We start from the raw sequence: 10,391 nt of genomic DNA on the forward strand, positions 1-10,391 counted from the left end.
CCCATATAGCTCCTCCCTCTATTGTCTGCCTCGAGTACAAAAGAAAATTGTAAAAAAAAAAAAAAAAAAAAAAAAAAAAAAAAAAGTCCATACATTTACACTGCTTGTAAAAGACGCGTTATGAGTGCGTGTTTATTAATGATACTGCAGATGGCTGTACTTTTGTTTGTTTTATGGTATATTAAAACATCACAAATAATACCGCATATACATACAACTGATATACGTGGACACGCCTAGACTCTTACAGGAACACGTAGACACAGCTGTACATATCTGAACACCTGTCAGCTAGCATGGAGCACCCCCCCCCCCCCCACACACACACACACAGAAACAAACATACACACACGCGCGCCGCGCGCACGCACACGCATGTTTTTTGCATGGTTTCTTTTTGGCGGTTGTTCTTACATGAAATAAATGTTATTTTTACAAAGCCATACGTTATTGTTCAAATGAAACTAATCATCGATCTATTATTGCTCTAATTCAATATTCAACATTAACAAAGGTCCCAGAACTTGCTGGGTGTAGAATTAAATAAAGATATCTTATCAAATCATTCTTATTAGAAGCTCTAGAAAAAATATCCTATACAATAAAGCTTATCAAAAGCGAAAGAAAAGCATGTACAGTAAAGAATATGTATATGAAAAAAAAACACCTCAGGAAATAAATCAGAACAGCCATAATTAAAAGTGTTTGGCAATAGTTATAGAAAGAAATTAACAAACAAAAAACAAAGCCGCAACAATAGAAGCAAATGAAGTATCATAATGATTTGTGCCTTTTTGTTTAGAAAAGTATCCTGTTGAAACAAATGATTAAGTTAAGTAAACTATATAGAACAATTGAATGCTTAGGTGTAAAACAACTAACATTTTCGTGCTACCATCCATTTAGAACAATAAACTAGGCCATTAGAAACAATCAAATAGTTAAAGCTATTTTTGAAAGTCCGTCTAAGGTCTGGATTCCATGGTTGATTGCCTGTATATTATGATGTGCAATACAGGTTATAGATTTGGAAAATTTAACTGAAATGCAGACATTGTTATGGTTAATACATAAGCAACTAACATCTTAATCCGAAGTCTAGGCCCCATCATCACATTCATATGACATGTAGTATTGATGGTAACTACGGGGACTCCCATGTATTTTTTACGACGTGGGCAGTAAAACGCCTACTCTTGGAGGCCGGAAACGACGCTTTTGCCGTTTCCGACGCAAATGCAAGCGCTAACTGATAACTGACTGAATCGAAAACAAGACGTCATGATGGCGAAATGTCGCTTACAGTCAATATAAGTGGACCTAGTACGGTTAATGTCCGAAAACGGATGTATCACCAGCTGTGGTGAGTTTCAATAGGGAAGGTGTGGTTCTAAGGCCATTTAGCGATTAAAAAGCCATGTAAAACATAAAGCATATATTTCAACAAAGTTTAATGATAATCACCGAAGGAATAACGAAAAGCAGATTAAAATCGTAAAACAACAGAAACCGGCATATCTAGTCTAATCATATATAACTATCAATATATATATATATATATATATATATATATGTATGTATATAATCAACATCTGTGTATGTGTGTTTATAGATTTATGTATGTGCATATAATAATGATAATGATAATGATAATGATATGGATAATGATAATAATAATGATAATTGTAGCGTCGTCGTCTGGTCGTGTATGCCCGACGCGCTATTAATACAATAGTCCCTGTTAAAACTGGAAGGCAGCTCTGGCCGCTCGATTTCAGCTCCGTTTCGCTTATCATCAAATATATCTTATTCAATTGTAAATATAATTATATGCTTTGTTGGTTATTATCTGTATATTCTAAAAAGATGACTGGCTGGACTGCAGCATAGGATTATCATACTTAATTACTGGTTAACAATTTATTAAATAATCTTAAGTTACAAAAAATATATACATTTCACTCGTGCCACAAGAAAATGCTCTTTAGCTGTTCTTTCGTACTTGCGCCAACACCACCACAAAATACAGAGGAAATACTTAGCTGTTGATTATTTTAACGAAATCCGGGGGGGGGGGGGGGGGGTGTCAATAAGAGCGTGTGTCCAGCCAGTCGTGAGCGTAAGCGTGAACTCTCGCGCCCTTGAAAATCACTGCAAGGGGCACGACCTAGAACGGCTCTGATTGGCTGGGGCTACACGCCCGTTAACCTGATTGGTCTATACGTAATTCGGGGGTATATCTTTTAGAAATAAAATTAAGTGGCATCGAGTACTAAAAAGTAATACAGACAAATGTGGCAATAAAAAGCATCTTACAAAACATCTAGGAAAAAATATTAAAACATTAAAAGAGAGAAAAATAAAAACTATAAACCAGAAAATAAAATAGTGTATGCTTAAAATAAAAATAAAATGTAATGTCATTCTTAACAGAGAACGGACGTTATTTTAGGCGGTATTCGTATACATCCGTACAAGTAGATATGTTCGAATATTTTTAAATCATAAGCCAGGTGGACCTCAGGGTACACTACAGTTCCTCCCAGGGGCGGGAGTCGCGAAGTTGGACGGAGCACACAAGACATCCGTGGCATACATCACTGTCTGAGGATAGTCTGAATCAGGTCTGAAAGTGATGTACCATTACATAGCTCTGTGGGAGAAATCAGTAGATAAGTATACATTCACATATTTTGAGATGGGTGAAACAGGCATGAAAGAACTGCCGAAACTTTTACTTGTGCTGTCTGAGTGATTTACAGGTTGATTTTTTTTTTTTTTTTTTTTTAAGTTAAAAGGATAAATCGAATGGACAAGATTAAAACGAGTTAAATGGTAAAAATGAGAGCGTGATAAGACGCATACAAAAACGAGAGATAATATGATAATATAAGGGAAATTTAGTACAACCGTTCATATAAATTCAATCTAAGAATTTCTGAGTGCACTCACCTTCACGACCATGAACTTAAACATTCATAAACAATTTATCATGTACTCACACTTTCCACACAGCAGGAGCAATACTAATAGCTATCAGTAAGTTCTGAGTAGGTACCAGGAAATTCATCCCTATCACCGTCCCCATTCTCACGGTCTGTAAGTGTTTCGCTCGAGTCCGGTGCAGCATCGAAATCAAAGTTCATAGGTGGATATGGTAACTGGTCACTCTCCTCTACAAAGTCTATCTCTGACGCAGGAACAAATGGCCTAGCTGATTTGCGTGGACACGCATAGTACGATGAGGTTGCTGCAGCTCCAATATATCATAGACAACAGAACCAACCTTCTTTAGAACCCGAAATGGCCCCTTCCACCGGCTATCTAGGGCTCTTATGTTACCTTCTAATGTGCGTAAAACTAAAGATCCTTCACTTAGGTGTAGAGTTCTCGTCTTTCTATCATAATACCTCTTATTGGCTTCGCGAGTTTCTAGGGTCGCCTTTATTACTATACGGCGAGACTCAGCAAGACTCTTCATCATCAACCCCTCATCAGTAGTCTGCAGATTTGTCAGACCGCGAGGAAAAAGTGCCATTCTCCCGGTCAGTAGGTACAAAGGTTGATCCCTGGTTGACCGATGGATGGCCGAGTTCAGGGCAAAGCGTACGGCTGGCAGGTGGGTAGGCCACTGTGAAGGCGACCGTTGTACCAGAGTTGCAAGAGCGTCTTTCACTACCCTGTTGCTCCTTTCAACTACACCATTCGATTGTGGGTGGTATGCGACAGAAAAGAAATGTTTCATCTCTAACTCCTTTAAGAGTGAACGCCACTCATCAGAAGAAAACTCCAAGCCATTATCTGTGTGGAGTTGGGCTGGAGGACCAAACAATGTAATGAAGTGGTCAACAAAAGCTTTCAAAACTCTACTTGCAGACTTATCCCTGAGAGGAATTAACTGGAGATATCATGTATGATGGTCAATAATGGATAAGACGTATCGAAATCCTTGTGCAGAACTGCGAAGGTCCATTAAATCTGCGGAGACCATTTCTAAGGGAGCTTGAGGTGGTGGATGTCCTTGCATAGGTGCTCTAACCACTGGAGCCTTGCGACGCTGACACGTTTCACATCCAGCAACATACGTTCGTGCCAAATGAAGCATGTTCGGGAAGAACCAGTTATTCCGTAAATTTTGATAAGTGCGCAGTGCCCCTGGATGGGCTGCCGTTGGAGGCTGGTGAGCCATGTGTAATGCCTGGTTGCATAGATGGTGTGGCACATAAATCTGTTTAACAACACGGTCTGGAAAATGACGAAGGTGATATAATACTCCATCGTGTGTTTCAAAGTTGCTTATAGCTGCAGGTGGACGAATATTAGGCAATGATTGACGTCTCTCGAGCCAAGCTATCAGATCCGCACAGAGAGGATCCTGTAGCTGTTCATCTCTCATCTGCCGAGAGGCTAAGGACGTAAGGTTGGGCATCTGACGTGGTTGCTGTCCTTGCACCTCCTGATTCTGCACTGAAGGGGTTATTTCCAGTAGTGGGGCATCAGAATTAGGTCCAGGCATAGCATCAGAGTCTTCTGCAGGACAAGCATAATCAGGAGATGGGGTAGGTTCTCCTGGGGGTCTGGACAGAAGGTCAGGGACATAATTACTTGCTCCTTGCTTATAATGTAGTGCAAAATCATAGTCAGATAACTCATGGGCAAACCTACTTAGCCTCTTACTCTTGGTCTTTCTTGAAAAGACGTATGTTCGTGGACTACCATAAATGTAGGGGTCAAATATTCTAATGGCCTCTACAACTGCAAGGGCCTCCAAATCAATGATGGGATAACGAGATTCTGCATCCTTTAGTATCCGTGACCAATATGCAACAGCATGTGGTTTCCCACCTTTGTCCCTTTGGAGAAGAACAGCACCTAGAGCCTGACCACTAACATCAGTGTGGACCTCGAATTGTCGGTCAAAATCTGGAAGGCGCAGGACAGGTGCTGTAACCAAGGCCTTCTTTAGTGTGTCAAAAGCCTGTTGAGCTGCGTCTCCCTATTTGAATCTTACATTCTTCTTGGTCAGTTGGGTCAGCGGTTTAGCAATAGTGGATAATTGTGGAATGTGCCGCCTGAAAAATCCACATGCACCAAGAAACCTGCGGTTGTCACATGCTGATCTGGGTCGCTTCATGGCTGCAATTGCTAGCACCTTGTCAGGGTTTGGCCGGACGCCATCCTTCCCAACAATAAAACCGAGTAGTTTCACTTCCTGTCGAGCAAATTCACACTTTAGGAGGTTAAGTTTCATGCCTGCATTTTCAAGGAGTCCTAAAGTCTCTTGTAGATGTTTCAGGTGAGCATCAAAGGACGTAGATGCAACAACAACGTCATCTAGGTAGGCAAGAGTGTGTCGCCCAAGAACAGATGAGAGGACAACATTCATGGTCCTCTGAAATGTTGTTGGTGCTGTTGACAGTCCGAATGGAAGACGTCGGAACTGATACAGGCGATTTCCATCCGTAAAAGCTGTCTTTGGGCGGTCCTCAGGGTGAACAGAAATGGCCCAATATGCAGCTCGGCTATCGAGAACAGTAAACCATGTCTTCCCAGATAGAGAGTCCATGAGCTCATCTATCCTAGGAAGCGGATAGCTGTCAGGGGTAGTTACCTTGTTAAGGCCTCGATAGTCCACACAAAAACGTACCGAGCCATCCTTCTTTTTGACAAGAACAACTGGTGATAACCATGGGCTCGTAGAAGGTTCTATCACACCTTGGTGTATCATTGTCTTACACTCCTGCTTGATTATTTCCTTCGTGCTCTGTGGTAGTCTCCACTGGCGTACAGAGACAGGAACATTCGTATCAGTGTGGATTCGATGTTCAGTACCAGGGACAGTTCCTACTGAGTGTTTGTCCCCTGTGAATAGTCTGGGAAACCTCCTCAAGACACCTGTTAGTCACCTAACATGCGAACAGAAGTCTCGACTAAGTCTTATTAGCTGTTCCTCTGGCAAAAAGATGTCATCTGTGTTTGGTGGCGGTGTGGCAATGGCGACACCCTGGTGGGGTTCACTGCAAACTTGACAAAGCTCATCAATGGCAGGTGTCTCAGGAAATACAAAAAACTCATCAGGCTCATAACCAAAGTCAAGGCATGCATCAAAACTTTCAAATCCGTCTTCAATGAACCCATGCTCTTCAGTCGATTCACTCAGTGCATTACTTTGGTAACCAGAGTCAAGAGCTTTAGCATCAGTTACTTCCAGAGGGCCAATATTTCCATCAGACACATCATCATGTGGTGAGTGAAGGAATTTGGGGGCTTGGTTATCAGTGGTTTCCTTGACAACAGTCCCTGGGTCTATGAGTTCTGCATAACCCACAATAGTACCAGGACTCACTTTCCGGGGTTTCGGGTCGGTATTTACTACCCAAATGCTTGACCTCCGTTCTTGAACAGTGATAAGGGTGCGTGAAATGAGCAAACGAGACATATTAACTTCAATAACAGCAACATGAGTTTCATCAGGAACACTACGTGAAAGGGAAGCAGCAACAAATCTACCAGTTCTGGGTCCAATTGTTGTGGTTTCAGTCACATGCACGGGCGAGACATAGCGAGGTTGCAAGGGAATGAAGGGCTCCGGAAGCTCTCCCTTGGACTCATGACACGCAGGAACCTCACAACAGTGCGACGACTCCTCACCCACGAACTTAACATCATGACGGTGACCATCTAACTCCAAGTAACTGTCACTAGAGCTTGGCGAAATCTCCTATGCATATCCATCCCAACGAGCATGTCCCCTGGAAAGTGAATGCCTGAGGTGATACAAACCCTGTGTACAAGGTCCAGACCAGAGTGGATGGTGATCTTCAGATCAGCTTCAGTATCGACAGATTTGGACATCCCAGCAACTTTAAGTGTCCGAGAACTACGTAGCATGCGGATGCCAGGTAGGAGTATGGTTGCTTTCTCCTTCAGTACTATCACCTCCGAGCCAGTATCTATAAAACAGGTCATCTCCTTACCGTTAACTGGCAAGATGACCTGCGGTCGTCCCTTCAGTGTTGGCATAGCTTTCTTGGTTGGTGACCTCCCTTGGACTGGAACTGCCGCCTGAGGGATGGGAGTTTTGCCCTGGACGGCTGGTGCGAAAGGGACAGGAAGCTAAGAAGTGACCAGGCTTTCCACATCCATAACACACACGCTTGTTGGCACGGCACTCCGACGTGTCATGTCGAGACGATGATATTCACACCATGAGCGCCGATGACTGCTGTTACGACGGGGCGACGTTGTCTGATGAGAGTACTGTCGATTGCCCTGAAGTTTAGGAGACCAGTGAACACGCTGCTTAGGAGGGGTCCATTGATGCGGCTGTGGTTCTGGTGACAACGATCCTCGGGTGCCTTGTATAGCTGCCGCTTGGAATGGCCCATCACTATAATACTCTAGTGCGGGCGTGGCACCTTCTGCTAGTGGCACAGCTATTGGTGGGTAACCCAGGGGCATGGGCATTTCATAGGGATGTGGCCGATTATGCTGCTGCTTGGCGACCTGATCCCTACGTAGAGTACCATTAAAATTCGGCAGGACGGCCTTTACCCCAACTGTTGCATCCCATATCGCCTGAGACTTCTCTGCCATACGGCATGTTGATGTGAAGTCCAGTAGCAAGAGCTGCCGTCGAAGCCAAGTTGGTAGACCTGCTGTGAAAGTCCTTCGGAGCAGGCCATCCACATCTCCAATCTCATAAGGGTAGTCACGAGCTCCTTGCATAACTGCCATCTCAATTGCTTGATAATAATCCAGAGGCGATTGTCCAGGTGTCATCCGGGACTGAGCAAGCATATCGAAGAAGCGTTCTGGTGTGCATGTCCCCCGAAACTTGGTCCTTATTTTCGCCTTAAACTCGTGCCATATGGTAATATCCTTAAACACGGGCCCTAAGAGCACCATCTGGGCATAGCCACGAGCTCTCCCCCTAGCCATACGAATAAGAGCATCGTCTGTAGCAGGGCGTGTCAGCATCTCTATGGTAGCGATCCATGATTCCACCTCTCTATTACGTTGTAATGCTTGTGATGCTGGGGTTTCTCCATAAAACACGGGTATCTCATCGCGGCCGTACAGTGCTGGAGGCATTACGTGATGATCTGGAGGGCGGAAGCTAACAGTAGGCACATCATGAAGATTTCGGCCAGGCTGCTGAGGGCGTGGCTGCTGACAGATCTCTTGGTTAATAATGGTTGACACAGGCTGCACAGGGGGATCTCTTAGCGGTGCTAGGTGTTGTGGCTCTTCAATAGATGGTGCAGAGTGGCTGGTCTCGTTGAGTGGTGTTTGGTGCGATGACTGGGTTCGTCGTAAGGCTGCATTCTCTTCCTCCAGAGCGGCCACACGAGCCAGGACACACTGGAGCTGAGCAGTTAATTCAGACATACTCGGCACAATGGTTGCTGAATGCGGAAGTGCTCCCGGAGGTTGCAACCCCAAGCCATCCTGGAGAGGCGTGTCTGCAGCTGGAGTCTCTTCCCTTGTAGTCTCAGAGTCCATGTGAGAAGATTCCTGTTGTAGAAGCGATCCTGTGGGGGTTGTTCCACGTGAGCTTTGACGCTGAGATGGCTTGTGCTTCCCCATTAAGCGCACCGACCTACGCACTATCCTCCTTGTAGCACTTGGAAGCAAAGTAGTTCGCCGGCGGGGCCTTCGTCGCACCTCAAATGCCAACAAGCATGGAACACTACTCAACCCGTCACTGCATGCACCACCATCACAAGAGAACAGATCCTTACAACCAGGAGAAGACACCTTGACTCTTGTACAGATCCACTTGTATCAGTATCCTAGCTACACGTTATACTCACATACCAATTGATAAGGCTCACTTCATGGGCTTCCTGCTATCATATGCTCATCCACATACACGAACCATAATTTCATCCAACCAGGTTCAAGGTCGTGAAGTCTCGTCCTCTCGCAGGAGGTCTGGCAATTCCATCTGTAAACAAATAATACCGGTAGACACTGCTCCTCAAAGTAGACATAAAACTCAATACAAGAAGACGTATGGGGTTCAGGATGCTGGAGTACCTTCTTTAACACAATCAGACAGATGAAATTATTTTTGAATATAAAACCAAAATTTGCATTAACTAAAATATCTAAATACACACAATACAAGAAAAGGGAATCAGATTACAATGCACTCCTTTGACATTCGTGTGAAGCACCAGTGTAATTGCAAATTGTATATTTTGACAATATTTTAAAGTACATATTTCATATAACAGAACGAAAGTAAAATTCAATCAACTGAGATAAAATCTCCAGCATCTACACCGTCTGCCACCACTTGTAGCGTCGTCGTCTGGTCGTGTATGCCCGACGCGCTATTAATACAATAGTCCCTGTTAAAACTGGAAGATAGCTCTGGCCGCTCGATTTCAGCTCCGTTTCGCTTATCATCAAATATATCTTATTCAATTGTAAATATAATTATATGCTTTGTTGGTTATTATCTGTATATTTTAAAAAGATGACTGGCTGGACTGCAGCATAGGATTATCATACTTAATTACTGGTTAACAATTTATTAAATAATCTTAAGTTACAAAAAAATATATACATTTCACTCGTGCCACAAGAAAATGCTCTTTAGCTGTTCTTTCGTACTTGCGCCAACACCACCACAAAATACAGAGGAAATACTTAGCTGTTGATTATTTTAACGAAATCCGGGGGGGGGGGGGTCAACAAGAGCGTGTGACCAGCCAGTCGTGAGCGTAAGCGTGAACTCTCGCGCCCTTGAAAATCACTGCAAGGGGCACGACCTAGAACGGCTCTGATTGGCTGGGGCTACACGCCCGTTAACATGATTGGTCTATACGTAACTTGGGGGTATATCTTTTAGAAATAAAATTAAGTGGCATCGAGTACTAAAAAGTAATGCAGACAAATGTGGCAATAAAAAGCATCTTACAAAACATCTAGGAAAAAATATTAAAACATTAAAAGAGAGAAAAATAAAAACTATACACCAGAAAATAAAATAGTGTATGCTTAAAATAAAAAGAAAATATACATGTATATGTATATATACATAGACATATATTTATATATGTATATGTACATATACATATATTTATATATGTATATATACATATACATATTTTTATATATGTATATATATGTCTATATTTAACCCAATGCCGCCGGGAAAAATGAATAAAAAATGGAAGAAATGCTGTGCTCATTTTACTTCGGTGCCGTGTCGGATATCAGTGAACCAGATTATACACGTAAGGGCCAAGATAGTAAGAGAAAAAGAAAGGCAACAGAGAAGAGGGGATGTTAAGCGTGTAGCCGGTTATTTATATTGATTTGCAGTTTTTAATGTTCGATTTTACGTTATTTTGTTGTTTTTTTTCATTTTGTGTTTT

Source organism: Penaeus chinensis, chromosome 11, assembly GCF_019202785.1.
Source record: "Penaeus chinensis breed Huanghai No. 1 chromosome 11, ASM1920278v2, whole genome shotgun sequence".
In the NCBI taxonomy this organism is placed as follows: domain Eukaryota; kingdom Metazoa; phylum Arthropoda; class Malacostraca; order Decapoda; family Penaeidae; genus Penaeus; species Penaeus chinensis.